Raw genomic sequence first — 21,396 nt, forward strand, 5'->3', positions numbered from 1 at the left:
AAAAAGTGCAAAGTATGTGAAGTGCCATAAAGCACATCGCAATAAAATGAGGCACGCTGGCGTCCAAGAGCACCTGTTCTCGCCTGGAGGAGCCCAGAATAAGTTCCTGTCTAGCACTTGGCTCCCAGGGACCCACCCTTCCCAGAGACTGAGCCTGCTGACTCCACACTCCTGCCTCCGTCTGGCTCTGGGAGTCCAGTACACGGAAGGCAGGAGGGGCAGCTGCACATTTGGTGTCCGCTGGATTTGACGTTTTGAATTTTTACTCTAGCAGCTTGCTCATTGTATGAACTTGAGAGGAGTTGCTTACCCTATTTGAGCCTCTTTCTTTACCTTCAACATAAGCTTAACAAATGGTAACTGTTACGTTGTCCTGTGTGATATTTTTGGCTTAGTCTTTGCTTAGATTTATATTACAGTTTGGGTGTCTGGTCTAGTTTACGACAGGTTTTCATGCTTCCAGATTTCACTCATGGGGTGTATATATATCCTAGCCTAGTACCTAAATGAGGTCCCTGTTCTTTTCCAGTAGCCCTCTACTCAGTGCCATTTCTTGACACCTAAGTTGTACCCACACACATATCACAGTCAGGCAAGACAGCACAAACCCTTAAATAAGGGATAGCTATTTCCAAATAAAACATAAGAAGTATATAATCAATGATTTCTTCACTAATAAAATCCAAATATTCAATCAAGCAAAAGACTTAATTCAATTTAATTCTTAAATATAACTATGGTGGCCTAGTATAAGCCCAGACTCACAACTTCTCCCTCCAAACTTCTGAAAATATTATATCTTTTAATATTTTATCTATCATTCAGAAAAGCAAATACTTAATCACTTTTCCCAAATCACTAAATGTTCATCTTAGCCTCTTCATTTCTCTGTGTTGGTTTCTTTTTCCCTTAAGGGAAGCCGGGGGGAAATCACCCTGCAATGGGATATTGCTCACAAGTCTGAAATTGTTCCTTCTCATGGGATCATAGAAGAATAACAGATTATAATTAATATTCTTAAACAGGATGGACTAAATCCACTGAATATTTTTCTAAAGGACAGACTGTTTACATTGAGATAAAATGAGCAGACCTACTAATTCCTTGGCTGATGACCTTTTGGTTTAGGAAACCCAAGCAAATGCTTGCTCAGACAAAGCATTAAGGCGAAATCTTCATTTTTGTTCACCAAATAAAACAAAAGAAAATTACAACTGGATTTTTCTGTGGGCCCACAAGTTCTTCCTAAGGGAGAATCATGCAAAAGATCAGAGCATGCCTCCATTTCTAGAACCAGTCCATCCCGCAGACCCTGGGTTGTAAGGTGAGGGCAGCCCCTCTCTCACCCAGGGAGTGAAATCAGCTCGGGGGTCCTGTAAACATCAGACTCCCGAAGATTCCCACTTTAGAAAAAGGGTTGGCAAGCAGGTGAAGACTATGGCAGCTGGTAAGACCTTTGATTCGTACTGAGTCTTACTGTCCTGGAATGTTAATCTTATTGCCATAGGAAAGATACGAGGAGGGTCCTGCTCAGAGACTGAGAGGGACCCTGAAAAATACACACTCAACGTGGTCCTCCTGAAATCCGAGGGCATGCCTTTCCATGTCAGACAGCAGACATTTTGTTTTCAAATTCGTGTTCATTGCACCACCTAAAAAGGTTTCCTGTCACAGAGCAAGAATTCACATATTTGTTTTGAAAAGATCTTTCTTTAGAATCCTTCTACCCAGAATATATTCAAGAAGTGTTTTTGAAAACAAACACCCCTCATAGAATGCCAAGCAAATCAATATTTAGGACAATTCCCTTCTGCCTTTTCCCCCTTCCCCCCACCAACTCTATGATTCTGGGGCACACACCTATTGGAAGTCTTGCTCGCCTCGATGGATGATCTTTTAAAACCTGGAGTTGAAAAACACTATTGTCAAATACCTACTAACATCCCTCTAAAATTTCCCTCTCCATCTAAGTAAAAGAGCAATATATTTTTTGTCCAAAAATGTATTATGAATTCATGGTAGTAACTGCTTTGTTTCCATTCTCAGTTGAACAACCAGCATTTCTCCAGTAACTCTTTCTCTTGTGTTTAGTTAGATCACGACAGGGTGAACTTGACTGTGCTGTGGATAGCAACACACCACTGTCCTGCAATTACATGTCCACCTGATGTACCGCGGCAGGAAGTGGAGAAGGCACCAGCCTCACCTTCTGGGACTCGGCTGCCTTCCTTCCCTTGCTCACTTCAACAAAGATTGAAAAGGTAGGCAGGCTGTATTTAAACAGAGAGGTAGCTATTTCATTTATTTTTGGGAGGAAATAGTTGTTTTAGATACTTTAAAAAGAAAAGAGCCCTCTTGGCCCTTGTATTTAACTATCAAAGTCAAGAATAAGACAGATAACATTTGGAGTAATTGTTTTAAAGTCAGGAATTTAACATGTATTTATTTCCCTTTCTACACACCCATGTCCCATTTCCATTTCCTGTTCTTTTGTATTTGAGACTGTGGACTCCAATTACGGATTTTCAACAACATTAAGTTTAAAGTACGGGGTTATTATTGAGTTTTCACTTAAATTTTGAAAATTTTATGAAAACATTAAAAAAAATCTCTGCATAGTTGTAACTAGTTTTATTGTTCAACGCTAACCAATTTGCAAGTCCTTCCCCATTTTAGAAACCTTTATGATGATCAGACTCCCAGTGGGGTGGAACACACCTCCGAGGTTCTGTTTTGTTTCTCTAATTCGTAAAAGGGGTATGGGTGTTATAATTTTTTGAGCTTTTGCATGTGTAAGAGCAGTTACTATCACACATGAGTGACATCTTGGCTTACTTTGGGATCCTGTGTCCCAAACTTTTAATCTCAGACATCTATACCAATTATCCAGTTTCCTACTGGAATTTGGTATTCAAGAAAACACCCTACTCTTCATAGTTGTATGAAAATATTTTATTATTTTTTTCTGGCATGCAACAGATTTTGGTGTTTCCTGCCTAGCAAAATATTCTTCTGTTCTGTCTTTGAGTATAGTTTCTTTTTTTGTTATGCTTCCATTTTTACAACATCTTTTATCAACATATTGGATCTCTTCTCTCTATTCTTCAAATATTATCAACCAACCATTTTTATCATTTCTCTCCCTTTTCTGGGAGAAATTTTCAGGTTTTTATATCACTGATTTGATTTGCTTGACATCAATTCTGTTCTACGCTGACTCCAACAAAGACTTTAATCCTGTTACTACAATGAAAAAAAATTCTTTAAAGTTTTTTGCTTGTTTGTTTTCTGGGTTTTTTTTTGTGCGTGTATTTTAGCTCATTCTGCTCTTACCTTAGTCTCTGCAGTTCTGTTTCATGCTGCTATGGAGTGACCTCTAGCTGGGTCTCTGGATGGCAGACAACCTGGCGTAGATCGCCCGCAACCACGCTTACTGTCACTTGTGTATTTGTAGAAACCACCCTCTCAACTGTGTACAGTGTTAGTGCAATTTTTGGTGCCTCGGAAACGCGCACCTGGCCCTGAAATGGGACACTCTGCTCCTCTCAGCGTCTCCATCGTAGGAGAGAGAACACAGGCAGCCACCCACTGTTTCATCAGGTGCCGTCCATGAAAAACCAGTCCTCAGCCAGTGGCATTTCCAGGGCCCTTCCTGCCTCTGCTTCTGTGTGATCTGCTTCTGTTTCCTGCCTCCGCTTCTGTGTAATTTGTTTCTGCTTCCTGCTTCTGCCTGAGCTGTGTCTGAAAAGTCATTATCTTCGGATGCACATACTGCTCTCCATGGCCTTCTACCCGTGGCCTTGTTATATGAGAGGCACTGTGTTGGATAAGGGCAGTTGAGAAATAAGGGACAAGGTCTTGGCTGTCTGAAAAGATGAGAGGGGGTGGCTGTTCGGTTTTCTAATTAATGTGATGCTTTAAAAACAAGCAGTGAAGATGAATCACAGCCTCATGGTCAGCTGTGTCATTCTAGTTCAGAGGGTCGACTGCACGCAGGCTACTGATACTGTTCCATCCAATTGCTACAGGGTTAAAGTTGGTGGAAATACCTGTCTTTGTCTGGCATTTGCATTTGATTCTTGGCCTTATTTTTTTAATGTAGAAAAGAAATTTATTCCACTATAAGCACTTACACAGTTAGTTATGGAGAGTAACAGGCCGCTGGTGACACTGGTCACCCCAAACAGACATGGTATTTTTTTAAAGCAACTTTTATCCAGGATTAATTTAATTTAAAAACACATACAAGACATTGTTTCACTTTTCTGTACTTAATTGGACAGTCTGTCTACCTACGGTATAATTGTCAGGTAAAAACATAATATATCTTTACAACTTGATCGTCCCAAGTTTGTTTTTTTAAAACATTTTACAGAAAGGAAAGGCATGATATGAAAACAGCTCAAGAAATACACTAACAAGCAAAAATATATGGAGGAAAAGGATCCCATGGTTCCAACCTAAGAACTGGGAGGAGACTGGTCTACATAGCGAAGTGTGCATCCCGAAAAGTCAGCCGTGCAGGTGTCAGAGTAAGGATTTATGTGGCTTGAATCTTTGCGGTAGTTGGCCTTCATGGCTCAGACACCTGACTCACTTGGCTGTTTTTTATTTCTAGCCTTTACTTAAATGAGACTGGAAAACACGGGGATATAATATAAAAAAATAAAATAACCACACACAGTATTCTTTTTTGGTGGCTACTTCAAATCTTTGTTACTAGAAAATTCCTGAAGTAACTTCAAATACGAGTCAGTAGTGTTACTGAATCCAGCCCCCGGATGATGTTTAAAAGACACCCTCAGTTTGGGCTAACAGCAGTTACAGGGGGTAGCTGAGCAGAGTCTGTGTCTCAAAGTCAGTGTTAAATCAATGTCAGGGTTGAGAGAAACAAAGGGGTGTCCAAAACCAAGGAAGTGCAGATATAACTAAGCCCCCTGCCCTTCTGGATCCCCACTTCTTTCAGAGTCTTTGTCATTACATGTGTTCTTTGCCATCTGTCTCACTTGCATGATATTTTCTTCTGACACAGAACAGATCATCCCACATTCATTGGGATTCTAGGAGAAATTAGGTATCTGGACAGAGTGACCACCATGAATGAACAGTTCTGGTGGCACATCTTCTGCATCTTCCGGGGACTGTTCTCCTCCACTTTTACTCAAATCTCAGACGTTCAGTCTACCATCAGTACCACTGGAAGCCAAAATAGTCTCATTCTGAGGTGACCACTGAACCTGGAATGTTTCATCCTTAGGTGATTCAAAGGAATGCAGCTTAAATTTCAGATTTATCAGATTCTCAGTTTTATCAGCTAATCCTGTGGTGAGACTGAATTCACTATAAGGATTAAAAGAAAGGCAGTTCACTTCAGCAGTGTGAGCATCAACTGAGCTGCTTGGTCTGGACATATTATTTTTGAATGAGTGTCCCAGATTGTAAGTTTCTGATCTTCAGCAACTGATCTACACAGAGACTCATGGAGCAGGCAACACAAAACATCTCCTGCGGTCACATCCTGTGAGATGGTCTTTGCAGCCACAACTTTCCCTTCCTCTGGAGCAGCACTCGGGCCCCGTAGGCAGATGGCGTGGTCCTCTGAAGCACTTAGTACGTGCCCTATGACATTTGGGTCCCAAGAAAGCCCACAGCCTCCCATGTGATGTCCGTGGAGATGCAAGTCTGGGTTGCACTGTCCAGGAGGATCTGGTTTAGAGGGACGCTTTGTATTGCCAAAAACAAGAATATCACCAGATGGAGCGTCTGCTGCAATGATGCAAGGCTTCTGTGGCATGCACTGTGCCCTTTTTACGTCTCCTTGGTGGTTAATCTTTATTTCTATTTCAGTTTTTTCATATTTTGTACTTTTCCTATATTTTGTACTTTTTGTTGATCACACATTCTTCTGCATCACCGAGGCTGCTCCGTGGCCCACCATGGCAGCCTGGCAATCCAGGGGGATTCGGGTTCTAACATGGTGGGAGGGGGAGGCTATCGGTCCTCACTCTTGTCCTTTTTTAAACTATTGTTCATCATGACCTTTCTTTATGGTGCTGTCTGTAATATTACTTGCAAGTTGGAAGATAACCTATCATGATCTTAATCAAGAAGTCAGAGTCTTCTAAATTCAGGGGTAATTAACAAGCCAACAAGTGTTGTAGTCATTTTACCATTGACATGGGAACAGTCAACAAGTCCATGCTGAAGCAGTGTTCCTGAGTGGAAAGAATGCCAGTGGCAGAACACTGACAGTCCCCCACCGCTTTATTATGTGACCATAAAGAAGTCACTTAACCTTTTAGAATCTTTATTTTTTCATAAACCAAGCGACATGCTTGGTCTGAGGACCTCCCATGGATGTAATGAGGATGAAATGAGTTAACACTTGTTAAAACTCCTTGGAATCATTAACACTCTCCACCCAGTTATGGGTTAACTGTGCTACCAGGTCACAGAAGTGATTCATTAACAATTTATTTCTGAATTTTCAAGCCATTACCAATGTAGGTTTTGGACACCAAAAGTCAATGGTAATTGTGAGTGCTTCAGCCTCTGTCAGTAAAAGGGAAAAATAGGGTTTTGTGTTTGCCAGGTTGTTAAATTTACAAGACTTTTTACAAGAATATTTATAGGCACATCTTGGAGTTCTACAAATAGATGCTTTCTTTCATAATTTTTCTTCATTATTCATAAGAACATGTAGATTTTCACCCTCTAACTGTACTGCCTCTTAGCAGCACAGAGGATGAACCAAAGGAGATCAAAGAGTCACGGTTCAACTTTAGCTGCTGTTATTACATTTGAATAGAACAGAAAAGTAGGCAGTTAAAATTAGAAAGCATTGTGTAGAAAAGGAGGCAATAAAAAATTTATGTTTAATTGTCTTTAAATCTAATTGAAGGCAGGGACTTCTAAAGAGAGTTATAATTTACAGGCTAATAAATGCCACAGAAATCTTATTAACATGAAAATTAGCAAACATACAAGGAGAGACTAGTTTGGAGTATGGCAACTCTAAGGGCATGGAAATAAAACACACATTAATTATGCATTTTCTTTTTAATTGCTGTGTAGCAGGTGTCCCCAACCTCCCGGGTCAGGGATTGGTATGCTTCACGGTCTGTTAGGACAGGGCCGCACAGCAGGAGGTGAGCGGTGGGTGAACGAGGGAACCGGTTCCTGGTGCCAAAAGGGTTCAGGACTGCTGGCGTATGGTGCTCTTTTCTAAACGAAGAGAATAACAATAACCTCTAGGCAGTTTACCACAGTTGCAGGTGCGTTACATCAAATGGCCTGCCTTCACAGCAGAGCAAACCACTTATTTTAAAAAGCAAGGCTCTTTATTGGAATCTGACGAAAACTTTTTTTTCCTTCATCCCTAAACTATTGAAAGACTGTCTTTATTTTCTATGCTAATATGACTTTCTCCTTCACTTTCAAATAGGAAAACTGAGATGAAGAGAAATGGAAGAATATCATTTTTAAAAATCCTTTTCCACTTGGTGTTATTTTGCATGTCTTTTCTTCCTGACAAACTAAGTATGTCTTGAGGAAAAGACCATGTCTTACCCACCACAGACCACCACAGACCACCACAGCCCTGGGTGGGGTCCCTTGGTGTGCACCGTCTCGGAGCTCCAGCCCTAATGCTTGCTGCTCATGCATGCCTGGAAGGAAATGGTGAAGAGTAGGCCTGGGTTCTTTCTGTGAGCCTCTGGTGTTCCTTGAAACATCATTTTAGGAAATTTAGGTTCCAGGAGAGTCCCAGTGAAGTCTTGGGGACAGTGCGTGCTTCCCCCACTAGCGACGTGTGCCAGTAAATGCCAAGTATTGCCACGGAAGCCTGCTCAAGCCTCGGGGTTCAGATTTTATTTCAGCTTTATTGAGGAATAGTTAAAAAACAAAATTGGAAGACATTTAAAGTGTATGTTGTAATTATTTGAAATGTGTGGACATTGTGAAGGGTTCCTCCCAGGTAGTTAATCAACATGGCCCTCACCTTATTTGTTGTTTACTAAAAACATTTAAATTCTACTCTCTTAGAAATTTTAATTATTTGGTTCAGTATTAGAAAGAGAAGTTGGTGAAAGGGTATGCACTTTGAACTCCAAGGTGAGTAAGGGTTGGGAATCTAATGTATAACATATTGGTGACTACAGTTGATGCAGTTGGTGACATTGTGTTGCATAATTGAAATTCGCTAAGGGACTTAGAAAATTTTATTGGGGACCAACCATGTAGACATGGCTGACTATCCCTGACTGCCCTTTGTCCCAAGTCCCTCCAGATATCAAGCTGATACTGCATGGCCCAAGGCTCCCATCATAATAGAAATCGTTAGCGTAGGCAACTCACAGGAGTCTCTGACCTCCAGTTAAACACAGATATTCCTATAACACATAACATTCCAAGAACTGAGAACTTATTACCCAGGAGCTGGGGACAAAGGGCAAGGTTAATCCTTTACTGCATATATGCACTCTCTCTGTTATTTATACACTATTTATGACATCAGGACTATTTCCATTATATTCAAAATAAATAAGAATTGGTTGAAGTTGCTGAGTACCTCACTGTTGAGATTGTACATGAAGTCATTGCAGCTGCACTGGAGCCAGACCTGAAGGCCCAAGAGACCCCAGAGTGAATGGCTGCTCCGAGCTAAAGTGGTCCCTGGCCAGTCAGCCTCTTCTCTCGTGACCACAGGCCACCAAAGGAGGAGAGAGATGGAAACCACGTCTAGTGGGAGTAGCAGGACCTCCCCTTCGATGTTGTCAGTCAGATTGCCAGTTGGGTTTTTGCTTTATGTTTTCTATCTCATATCCTTTATTCCAGCCAAGTAAACTTGGTGCTGGAGAAAGTACACTGTGTCCTGTGGATTTTATTATGAATCCCAACCCAAGACGCCTGCGGATGGTCGAGCAGATTGGATATTAGACTATGTAACTAATATTTGTGGTGTCTACAGTGTGGTTGACCCTTTTAATTTTCTGATTAATTGCTTTAGTTTCTACTAAACTTTATTAGTAGTAAATTTATTCTCTCTCCTTTGAGATCTTCTACACTATTATTCCCATCCCTGACCTGGTGAACTGTTCAGGAAACTGAGAAGCAAACCCAGTCAGTGCCACTATAGTTCATGCTGACCCACCACGAACTGGGGAAGATTTAGATCTAGGGCTCTTCCTTAGAGGATCTTGGGTTTTTATATAGATAAGTCTATAACAAGGAGAGAAGGGAGAATTGTGGGAAAATGATTTTTGGTGAGGATCCCAGGATCACTTAAAGGGGAAAGGACAGGCTTTTCTGCACACAGTGGTGGAAAAGAATGCAGCTGGGCCCTTACCTAACACCATATACAAAACTCAGCTCTAAATGGATCAAAGCCTTAAATGCAAAAGACAATAGTAGAAGAAAACACAGAATAAAGCTTCATGTCAGTAGATTTGGCAGTGATTTCTGGAATACGACACCAAAGGCACAGGCAACAATTCATGAAAATTAAAATTTTTGTTCATCTAAAGATAATACTAACAAAGTAAAAAAGCCACCCACAGAATAGGAGAAAACATTTGCAAATCATTAATATGACAAGAGATTAACATGCAGAATACAGAGAAAACTCCTCAAACTCAACAATAAGGAAAGAAAAAACCCAATTTAAGCACAGGCAAAGAACTTAAATAGACATTTCTAAAAAGAGAATCTACAAATGGCCAATAAACACATGAAAAGATGTTCAAACATCACTAATCACTAGTGAAATGCAAATGAAAATTACAGTGAGACACCACCTCACACCCATTAGGGTGTGTGCTATTAAAAAACAACAGAACCCAACAACAACAACAAACAGAAAATAACAAGTGGCCAGGAGACAGAGGCAACAAAACCCTCCTGCACTATTGGTGGGAACGTAAAATGATACAGCCACTATGAAAAGCAGTATGGAAGTTCCTTGAAAAATTAAAAATAGAAATGCCATATAACTCAACAATTCCACTCCTGGATACGTAGCCAAAAGAACTGAAAAGAGGGTCTTCAAAAGATTTTTATACACCTGTGTTTATGGAAGAAGTATTATAATAGCCAAAATATGGAACCAACCCAAGTGTCCATCAACAGATTAATAGGTAAAATGTGGTGAATATATATATTTCTATATATATATACATGAAGAATATAATTCAGGCTTAAAAATGAGGAAGATTCTACTATAGGCTACAACATAGGTAAACCTTGAGGACATTTATGCTAAGTGAAAAAATACTACGTGATCCACTTATATGAGATACATAAAATAGTCAAAATCATAGAGACCGAAAGTAGAGTGTGGTTGCCAGGAGTGCGTGTGAGGAGGTGCACAGTTATTGTTTAATGGATACAGTTTTAGGTTTACAAGATGGAAAAAGTTTAGGAGATAAATGATGGTGACAATTGTGCATCATGAATGTATTTAGTGCCACTAGACTATACAAGAAATAGTAAAGATGGTAAATTTTATGTTATGTGTACTTTGTCACAATAGAAAAAAATGGGAAGAAACTCTGCTATAAGTCAAGGGCAATACCACAAACGAGAAGAAAAAAATGTTATATTTTAGTATCTATAATGGCACTTCCTTTCTGCTTTTTGTCAAGTGGCCCTGAATTTTCATTTTGTAATGGACATTGCAAATTATATAGCCAACTCTGTGATGAAAATGTCACTCAGTCATTCAAAAATACATTACCTGATTGGACCAGCTAAGATATAGATGAATTAGCTGACAGAATTCTTCAACAAGTGCAGAGAAATAGAAGCAATGTAATAAACATACAACACAATTGAACTTGCCAGAGTCTTAAACCTGAATCAGATAAGTATGGTGGGACCCAGACTGTCTTTCTAGCTGAGAACATATCTCATATCTTAAACACTGCTCATTACAGTCATTTTAGGTTAACACGATCACATATTTTAGGCTAATTTAAAAACCCTCTGGTGTAGATTTTGAAAGCGGTATTTTGAAAGCAAAAACATCTGGAGAACGGATTTCTGATTAGGGCACTTTGAAAGTTAACCAACCAGCCTAGACTGTAGATTAAAATTTGCTTGCATACACATGCATTCAACTATTTCAATGAAAATACTGCTCCAATGATGTAAAGCCCAGGCAAATGCCTCTTGGGAGCTCTAGAACTCTTCCCTTCCTGCTAAACAGTGACTGATTGCCTTCCACTAGCTTTTAAATATATGTAAGTCTAACCCATCTTTATTTTATTTTGTTAACATTTTTTTATTGTTGTTCAAGTACAGTTTTCTGCCTTTTCCCTCCACCATCCCCACCATCCTTTCCCTCCCCTCCTCTCTCCCCTGTTTCCACCCCCTTGTTATTGTCCACGTGTCCTTTATCACTGTTCCTGCAAACCTTTCACTCTTTCCCCCTATAATCCATCTTTAAAAGCAAACATGCTCCCATCTCTATCTTAACCTTTCTCTGACACACACACACACACACACACACACACACACACTGCCTTGACTCCAAGGTATCACACCATTGCCACCAAACCATTGAACCTCTCCATTTCTTAGTTTCCTTCCCTATAAAATAAGGACACTAATATTTACTCTGAGAGAATTCTATATCCTTTCTCCCATTTTCAGTGTAAGTATTACTTCCCCTGGAAAGCCCTTCCTGGTTTAGTTGTTCTTCCTATTTCCCTTATAACACTCTGGCTCCCCTTTCATATTACTCATTATGCTCCATGTTCCTTCACTTGTCTGTGTACCTAACGCACCATAAGCTCCGAGACCAGCAAATTCTCATACATTACTCATATCTGGCTCTCTAGTGCCAGGCAGAATGGCTGCCTAATGAGTATTACTTTAATATGTTTTTATTCATTTAGAGATATCTATATAGTTTGCAGTTGCATCTGCTGTTATATAAAGAAAAGTGTCTTATTCAAGCTGCCTGTCATCTTTTTTTAGAAGATGCAGTACTTTGTGATAGCAATTCACCTCTCTACATGTTAAGTGCTTATAAAGTTTAGACATGCCTTCTGGCTACCTTGGAAAAGGACATTTGTAATATTATATCTATATATCTTCTTCCTATCCGTGTTCTACCCTCTACCACCCCCTCCCAAAGAGATACATCCGTTTGTGTTCCCTGGATGTCTGTGATTGATAGCTTTAGCCAGACTCCCTGCGGCTTGGTCATAGCCGCCGGAGTGTCATTCAAGCAAGACTGATGAAAGCAAGACTGAATATCATTGTTGATTGAGTTTAATTGTCCCTGAAAAACTCTCCCAATGTTCCCTATGGAAAGAAACAATTAGGAGAGTTTAAAGTTCCTAGCATTCTCAGAGTTTGAGTTTTTTCACCTTTGAAATATAGGTGATAACCTATAATAAATTTAAAATTCTGAACTATAACTTCTTGACATTGTCACCATTTCTATCAACAAACATAAAAACATATGAGAGAACAATTATAAAAAAGTAAAACACTGTGGAAAGCAACATGAAGATTCCTCAGACAATTAAAAATGGAACTACCATATGATTGAGTAATTCCACTTCTGGGTATCTATCCAAACAAAATGAAAATACTAACTCAAAAGGATATACACCCTCACATTCATTGCAGCTTTACTTATAGTAACCAAGATATGGGACCAATCTAAGTGTCCATCAATGAATGAATGGGTAAAGAAAATTATATAATATACACATATAATTAATTGGTGTATATTATATATAATGAAATATTATTCAGTCAAAAAAAGAAGAAAATTTTGCTGTTTGTGACAACATAGATCAACCTTGAAAGTATGACTTTAGTAAACAAAGTCAGGCATAGAAAGACAAATGCCATATGGTCTTTCACCCTGGCTGGTATAGCTCAATGGATTGAGCACAGGCTGCAAATCAAAGGGTCACCAGTTCAGTTCCTAGTTGGAGCACATGCCTGGGTTGTGGGCCAGGTCCCCAGTGGGGGCCACATGAGAGGCAACCACACATTGATGTTTCTCTCTCTCTTTCTCCCTCCCTTCCCCTCTCTCTAAACATAAATAAGTAAAAGTTAAAAAATACCATAAAATACCATATGGAATCTAAAAACAAACAAACAAACAAACAAAAACCCAAACTCATAGATACAGAGAACAGATTGGTGGTTGCTAGAGGAAGGGCGGAGGCTAAGGGTGGGGGCTGGGCAAAATGGGTGAAGGAGGTCAAAAGGTGTAAATGTCTAGTTATAAATAAGTGATGAACGTGTAATGTATATAGCATGGTGACTATAGTTAATAGTATTGCATATTTGAAGATTGCTAAGAGAGTAGATCTTAAAAGTCCTCATCACAAGAAAAGGAAATTTTTTCATGACTACCTGTGTCACTGGATGTCCCCTAAATTTACTGCTGTCATTGCACAGTATACACAACTATCAAATCACATTGTGTACCTGAGCCTGACATAATGTTATCTGTCTACTATGTCTCAGAAAATGCATACAATCAAAAGTATTAAAAAAATAATATTATGCCCATGGACAAAAATGGAGTCTTAGAGTCTCACACAAAGTCATGGTTCCTGGGTGACGGTAAACACAAAATCTCAAACAACCCACTAGAGTCAGCATTCTTCTCACTGTGAAAAAAAATGATGCAATAATGTAATCCTTTTGTATTGAGTTAAATTGAATGGGAAATATGTTTATAGAGTTAATTAATCTAATCATAATTTCTCTATTGTAAGAATTATTTTACACTTTATGATGTGAAAGATGCGTTCCTTCAAATCTTTAATCAAGCTCCATAACTCATTTCACCATTAAAGTGTAACATATGTCATGAAAGCATAATGTGCCGTAGATCATTCCCCTGACAGGGCTTCATAAACCATGGAGTCCAGGAAAGTAAATCATGTTGTCTTCTACGCCGCCTTGAAGGCAAACATGCAAACATGAATACGTACAGAAAGGAAATACAAAAGCAAAAGCACAATTGGAGGATAAAACATAAAATGTCATTAAAGACTTTAATGAACATTTATGCACTTTGTGCGAAAATAGAGTCCATCGCAAGTTTTTTTTATTCCCCTTTAAAGACTGAGAGGATTAATTCCTGATTATTACACATCTCAGTTCTGTGACCATATTCAACTATCTTGGTTCTACGGTGAAGACGGTTCAAGGAGGCTGGTGCAGTGTAACTGGACCGCGGGCCACCTGGACACGGCTGCACCACTAACCGTCCTCCAGAAGCCAGTTCTGAGCAAAGTATTCTCTGGCTCAAAAATCTGAATGATTCTCCATGTGCTTAAAGAACAGTCTCAGAATGGAGCTGCTGTCTCTTACATTATGCTCCAGCCAAACTTCATTATTCCCTTAGCTTCCCCTGCTGTGCGTTTTCCATGTTGCTCCCTCTGCCAACAATTTCTTCTTTGTTATGAATCCTGTTCTCCATACATGGTTCTTCGAAACCCCTGCCTGTGGTGGTTACTTTCTATCCTAAGTTGTGATTTGTTTCATATTGGCCTTAATTTCTTATAAAACCATAAGCTCTGTGAAAGTACGATTCAGAAAAGGTTAATTTTTGAATGCTCTAGAATGTATTCAATAGAATATTTGCTAACTAAAATTAAATTTTACATCTCTGGGACTGAAAAAGGAAATTGATTCCCATTAGAGTAATTCTTGCTTTTCATGCCTACTTAAATCTGGTGCTTTTAAGAGACGAGGGGTGAAACAAAGAAGAAAACAGCCAAAAGCAGTGGGTTCCCTCTGGGTTTTTTTGTTTTTTGTTTAGTTTTATTTTTAAGAAAAAAATGGCCAGCTTTCTGCCTCACTACTTATTCATACTTCAAATTTTTAACTGGTCACTAAATTTCATAAATAAGTGAGTCTAAGCAAAGCAAAATGTCAATTAATTGTTAGTTGGAAAAATAAGAAATCATTCCTTTAAGTGCAAAGAAAATATAAAATGGAAATGGAGCAGATCTATTTATGTCCCCAATATGTTAACATACAATTAAGACATAAGACTTGCAGAGTTGAGCAAATGCTCACAATTCCTGGGAAAAAGCTCTATTTTCCTCAATGACAAAAAGTTATAAGAACATTTAAAAATATCACAAATGTATAAAATTGAAGAAGACCTGATATTTAGCTCAGACAGTAAAAATCACACCAAAATAAAATGAAACAGTAATTATAAAGCTCCACATTTTGGAGGAAGATCACATTTTAGAGTTCAGAATAAAGGTAAATTCCACACTCCCTAAACAGACATATTTTTTTCTAATTTCCAAAACCATTTGTCAACATGTTTCAGACATTGGCTACCATGAATTACAACACCGAAAAATCACACTTAGATTGGAAGCGAAGTGAGATTACTGTTAGATCATATCTTATTTTCAAGCACTCATCTCAAAGCAGAATTTGGTATGGTGAGTGTTCCTTCTCTTTCAATCTCCTGGGAGAAAATTTTCAGTTATTTTAAGTCAACTGAATAATAAAACCCCAAAAGATGTACTATCTAACTCTCTTCAGAGCACCATAAAATTCATATGTGGTTGCACAGAAAAATGTTAGGGCTCTGTCTTCAAATTGATTGGTCGTGAAATTGGGGGCCTCTCTGGCACATCAAATGCCCAAGGACACCTGTTCAACTAATTTCAATAGGAACTTTCGCTTGCTCTAAACTCTTAATTTCATGCCCTACATAGTATATAACATCTTGGGATGAATTTTGCGTAAATTTCACTTATGAAAGTGGTAATAATATGCTCTCAATTTTCAAAACTTGGGGATTCAGATTTTGTTGTCTCTTTGTATTTGGGGTTCTCTGACATGATTAGCGTCAGTCCAACCAAACACAGCCTTTGACTCTGTTCTGCCTTATTCTCACACGTTGCTGGTGTTCTTCTGTTAATATTTCTGTTAACATACCCTCTCTCGACATTAACCTTCCATTGCCTCGGAACGCACTTTAACTCGGTTCCCATGTGCAACCGCTCAGATGGAATTGCTCCCTCAGGTGTTACCAATGACGGCCTAAATCCAGAACTCTCTTCCTAGCCATTCTCCTTGACCCCTACAATACTTGGAATTGTTGGTAACCTTTTCCTTCTTGAAACGTTCTCTTCCTCTATGAATCTGACTATTCCTGCATACCTTCATGGTTCTTCTCTATGAACCAGATTATTCTTTCTCATGTCACTGGACTTACTGCTCCCTAGGTGTTCGCATTTCTCTGGGTTCATTCTTGGTCCTTTCACCTTTAGACCTTATTTTCTTGGGTGATGTTGAAGACATTTCAGAGCTAATAAAAGCAGAGTTTATTAAGGCACTGCAGCTACACACTGCATAATGACATTTCAGTCAAAGTTGGACTGCGTATATGACAGTGGTCCCATCAGATAACAATGGAGCTTTCCATCACCTAGTGACACTGTGGCCATCGTGATGTCATAGCGTGGATGCATTACTTACGTGTTTATGGTGACACTGGTGTATACAAAGTGTTTTCTTGATCACATTTCTAGTAATTCTGTTTCTACAGTGCAGGAATGCATAACTATCTACTTTATATGAGTATTTTTAAATAAGCCTTTCAGTAATGGTGAAATAAAAAAATACACAAAAGCACAGATATCTAATTTATTGTTAAAATGACAATTTATTTTCAAGTTATATTTTATAACTTACATTTGTCTAGAATTTGGCATTCTGCAAGAAACTTTGAAAGGAGTGGGAACACTTGGGCAGAAATAGATCCACATGAATCCAGGTCACTGATCTTTAACAAAGGAGCAAAGGTCATACAGTGAAATAAATATACTCCTTTTAACAAATGGTGCTGGAACAGCTAGACATCTGCAGGCCAAAAAAATAAATAAATGAAAAAGAATCTTGACACAGAACTTACATCATAGAGCTAAAGATAAAATGCAGAATCACAAAACTCCTACAAGATGATACAGGAGAAATTCTAGATTACTTTGGGTTTGGCAATGGCTGCATAGACACAACATCAGAGGCACAGTCCATGGAAAGAAACAATGGGTAAGTTGAACTTCATTAAAATTAGGAACTTTTCTTAGGAATGAGAGATCAGCCACAGACTGGAAGGAAATATTTTCGAAAGCCTACCTGTAAAGGAACTCTATTCAAAATATAAAAAAACTCTTAAAGCTCAACAATAGTAAAATGAATAACCTAATTAAGTAATGAGCAAAACACCTTAACAGACACCTCACCAAAGATACAAAGATGGCAAATAAGCAAGTGAAAAGGTGCTCCACATCACAGGTCATCAGGAAAATGCAAATTAAAACATGATACCACTGCACACTTACTAGAACGCCCAAGGTCCGAATGCTGTCGAGGATGTGGAACAAGAGAAGCTCTCACTTGTTCTTGGACGGGAATGCAATTGGAAGACTGTTGGTTTCCTACAAAAGTAAACATACGATCCATTAACCATGTTCCTTGGTACTGACCCAAAGAAGTTGAAAACTTAATATCACACAAAAATCTGCTTATGGATGTTTCTAGAAGCTTTATTCATAATTGATAATTGCCAAAACTTGGAAGCACACGAGATGTTCTCCAGTAGGTGAATGCTCAGTAAACTGTGGAACACATCCAAATACAGTATATTTAGCACTGAAGAGAAATAAGCTATCAAGCTGTGAAAAGACGTGAGGGCCCCTTCAGTGAATATTAGCAAGTGAAAGAAGCCAGTCTGGAAACAAACTGCATACTGTGTGGTTCCAACTATACAACATTCTGGAGCACACAAAATCATTAAGATGGTAAAATGATCACTGGGGGCCACGGATTAATTAGGTCACCATTATGTTGTTAACATCATCATGAACATACCTTCCTTCATCCTGCATTTCCTTCCAGGTACCACCCTACTTACCTGTTACTCCCTCACAATCAAAGTTTTTGACATTTTTTAAAAAGAAAAACATACACTGTAGTTTGGCCATTTCCTCTGTAAAAAGCCTTTTATAACTAACTTTGATACACGTACATGGACCAAAAAAAACAAATACTTCGAGGACCACATCATATATTTCTAGTGCCCTCTTCTAGTCCAAGCTCTGGAGTTGCAACCTCAACTTGATTCCTCATTCAGCCTTAGCTGAGCTATAGCTACTCTTGCGCTTTGAACAAATCATTCATGAAATACTCTCTTCTGCCTTAGAAATCATAGTTTACAAATCGTTGAATTTTATTTCGTTCTGCAATATTCTTCCTTTTCTCTAAATGGCACATTCTTTAATCACACAAGTTATTTGGGAACTCGAGAAAACACAATTATCTGGATGCCAGAGCAGCTTTCGGAAAATAAACCATTCTTAGCATAAAATCTATAAATCCAGATCCTGCTATTTTACCACATAGAATAAAATCCACTTATAAAGTCACCTTTGAAGTGCTTGCATGCAGAGAGAAGATGATCTCTCAGAATTACAGCTGGATATTTATCTTTTATGGGAAAATTCAAGGAGTCCTAGAGACTCTGGACAAGCATATTACAGTTTCTGAGAAATTTTCAAGAGCTGATTTCTTAAGAGAGTGTGACATGAGTGGGTTGGCCTTAAACAGTGTCTGTTTTCTTTAACCCCTTTGCCCACTGGAACCAGCACTAATTAGGCAGGTTGGAGGGGCAAGTTTCCTGCAGCCCTCCCTATGGTGCATGCACGGTGACCACTGCACACCCGTAGTTTTGAACTTCATCTGGAGCTTCTTAAAATGACATTTCTAAATGTACTGCATCCAAGTTTCATGAAGAAGAGTTCAGGCATCTCTCCTTGGGATTCTGATGCAGAGTAGGGGGAAACCACTTCCCTTACAATGGAGCCACCGAAGCTAGAGGAGGAGAGAAGGATAAAGAAATGGATGCAGGCTTATTGAGAACCTCCTCTGAGCTGGGTCCTCTCTCTGTTTCTCAGTTAGGACTTGGTTAGGCATTAAGACTTGTGCTTTTCTTAATTCTTAAAAAAAAAGGTACAGAACAACCAGCATTGCAAATTCATGTAATTTTCTTTGTCCAGCTTTTTAAAGTTTATTTTCGAAGTCAGTTTGGTTCTTGGATTTTTTGAATACATTGGTTTCCCAGTGGTGTTTTCCAATTCTATTCAGAAATGAAATGTCTGAGAGGATAGCGTTTTATTAGTGAGTTCTTATGAGTACGTTGTTGAAGAAGAAGTTAAGAACGTTTTTACTTTATCAAATGGAAATTTTATACCCAATAATTAAGCGTTGGGACATTAAGACAATATCTTGGATCTTCTTTCTGACTTTCTAAGCCTCAGTTTCTCCATCTGTTAAAGGAAGTTGTCTTTCTTTGAGTTTTCCTGGAAGCTGACTTTGAAACAGGAATTTGAGTATAAGTACTTTATTGGAAAAACAGAAAAAAGAACAGTAGGAATGAGTAAAAGTGAGACAGTGAGGGAAAGTCAGCCAAAAAACTGTGTGTTCTGGAGGAGTTAATGTGTGAGACTTGAAGCTGAGTCCCGCTGGAGAAAACTGGGGAGTCAGTGCAGTTACCCCACAAGAGAGGGAGGGGCAAGTGACCAGCTCTGGTCAGTCTCTGGAAGAAGGCTGCTGCATGGGAGTACATTCACTGCTGGCTCCCTCTTCCACGAGCCGACAGTAGAGGCGAGCACTGTGGCCACAGCTAGAGAAAGCGGGGGGCGGGGTAAAGATTGAAGAAATGCATTTGCTGCAGGTTGGATGTTGGACAGTGCGCACTAAAACAGCAGGGAAAAGAGAGTGCAGGTGGGACAATAACTGCCCTTACTTCACAGGGTTCCTGGGAAGAGTGAGTGAAGCAACGCCTATCAAACACAAAACATGCTGCACACCCAATGCCTGTCCCTCAGCCTCATGTGCTTAAAAAGCTTCATCTACTTACTTTCTTGAATATCTGTTGGTTCCTTTTTTGTGCTTAAATGTTAACCTTAACTTAATTATTTTGTAATAATGCAATAAATGGATGATCATGTAAAATATATTCTTTAAGAATCAAACTATTTTCATAATTATAATCTCTTCCTGGTAGTATATTAAAGTAACAATATAGTCCAGAAAATTACTACATTTCCCCTGTTTTGTGTACATTTTCCTAGACCAGGCTGTTTAATGACATAAAAAAATGTTGTGTTCTTGCTACTATCATAGAGCAAAGTCAATACAGCAGTGAAAGAACAAGCTGTGTTCTATTCTGTCTCATTTATCAAAAAAATTACCCCCTGAGTTCAGACATGCTGTGATTTCAGATAGATGGTGATGTATTGACCTGCAGTAAATAGTTGGATTCCCAGGTTACAGTTCGGTTTATGGCAAAATGTAGTTTGATTTGTAAGGAGAGGTAAAATAATAGGAAAGGTATTGATATGAAATACATAATAGCAAGGCACTATTTTTAACTGTTTATTTTAGACTATCAAGAGTTTTGAAAGACGTGATTTGGTCTATCATTGTTTGACAAAGCTGTAAAAGCAGAGAATAACATCTTTCTTCCAGTCTATTGATAAGGCCTATGACTGCCTGATGGACAACCTTTAGAGAGAGAGTGTGAATTTTATGGCATGACTATCTCCATTATTGGCAGGAGAATTGTAAATAGAAGTTCAAAACATGAAAGAAGTTAATCTGGCCCATGTATAAGATAAGTGAGCATCTCCACAGAGTTTTAATTTAAAAAAATCTTCTATCACCATCTGTTCCCTGGATCTAAGGAAGCAGTGGCAGTGACTTTGAAAGCTCTCAGATCTCTGTTTCATCTTTCCCTAGGAGAAGCTCCCTACACTCACTGGTGGAAATGGGACTAAACTCTTGTCCTAGTGAGAAGTTCTACTTCTTCTATTTCAGTTCTCCTTGCCTCCTCAGTGAGCCTTTTCAAAAGAAAGTCGATAAGTTTGTTAGATGCTGACGTGTGTATGAGTGTCTATGAGGCCACGTTTTCAGGAACAAGGAAGAACAGAATGTATGGAATTAGGCCCTGTGGTTCCTAGGATTCTTTCTGGAAAGTCAAATCAATGCACCAAAATGAGAGCAGGCTGGCGTGTGTCCTCAACCACAGCTAAATTCCTGTGATATTCTGGGAAAAAATTCAGCCAGAAGGCAGCTAGATCTTGGTATAAAATTTGGTTTAAAATGCTCAGATCTTTGTAAAGCTGATAGATGTAATATTAAATTTCATTAATCCTGGGTGGTATTAAGATGTTTAAGGAAGCCAGGAAAGTGTTTAGAGAATTATCTTTTGTGTTCCTGAGATGAGTAAAGACAAAGAAAAAGTGTTTTATTAACAAAGGTAACACATTCAAATCTGATGAGGAGGAAAATTCCTCTTGATTATATTTCATTAAGCAGATGTCCCAT

At 38.8% G+C, this 21,396-nt stretch overlaps 1 pseudogene; it reads right to left on the reverse strand.

The window, feature by feature from the left end:
- Positions 1-4,928: 4,928 nt before the first annotated feature.
- LOC119034975 (histone-binding protein RBBP4-like) lies at positions 4,929-5,848 on the reverse strand (annotated as a pseudogene).
- Positions 5,849-21,396: the final 15,548 nt, after the last annotated feature.

This window comes from Artibeus jamaicensis, unplaced genomic scaffold (genome assembly GCF_021234435.1).
Source record: "Artibeus jamaicensis isolate MK-2021 breed Jamaican fruit bat unplaced genomic scaffold, CSHL_Jam_final scaffold_537, whole genome shotgun sequence".
Taxonomy (NCBI): Eukaryota; Metazoa; Chordata; class Mammalia; order Chiroptera; family Phyllostomidae; genus Artibeus; species Artibeus jamaicensis.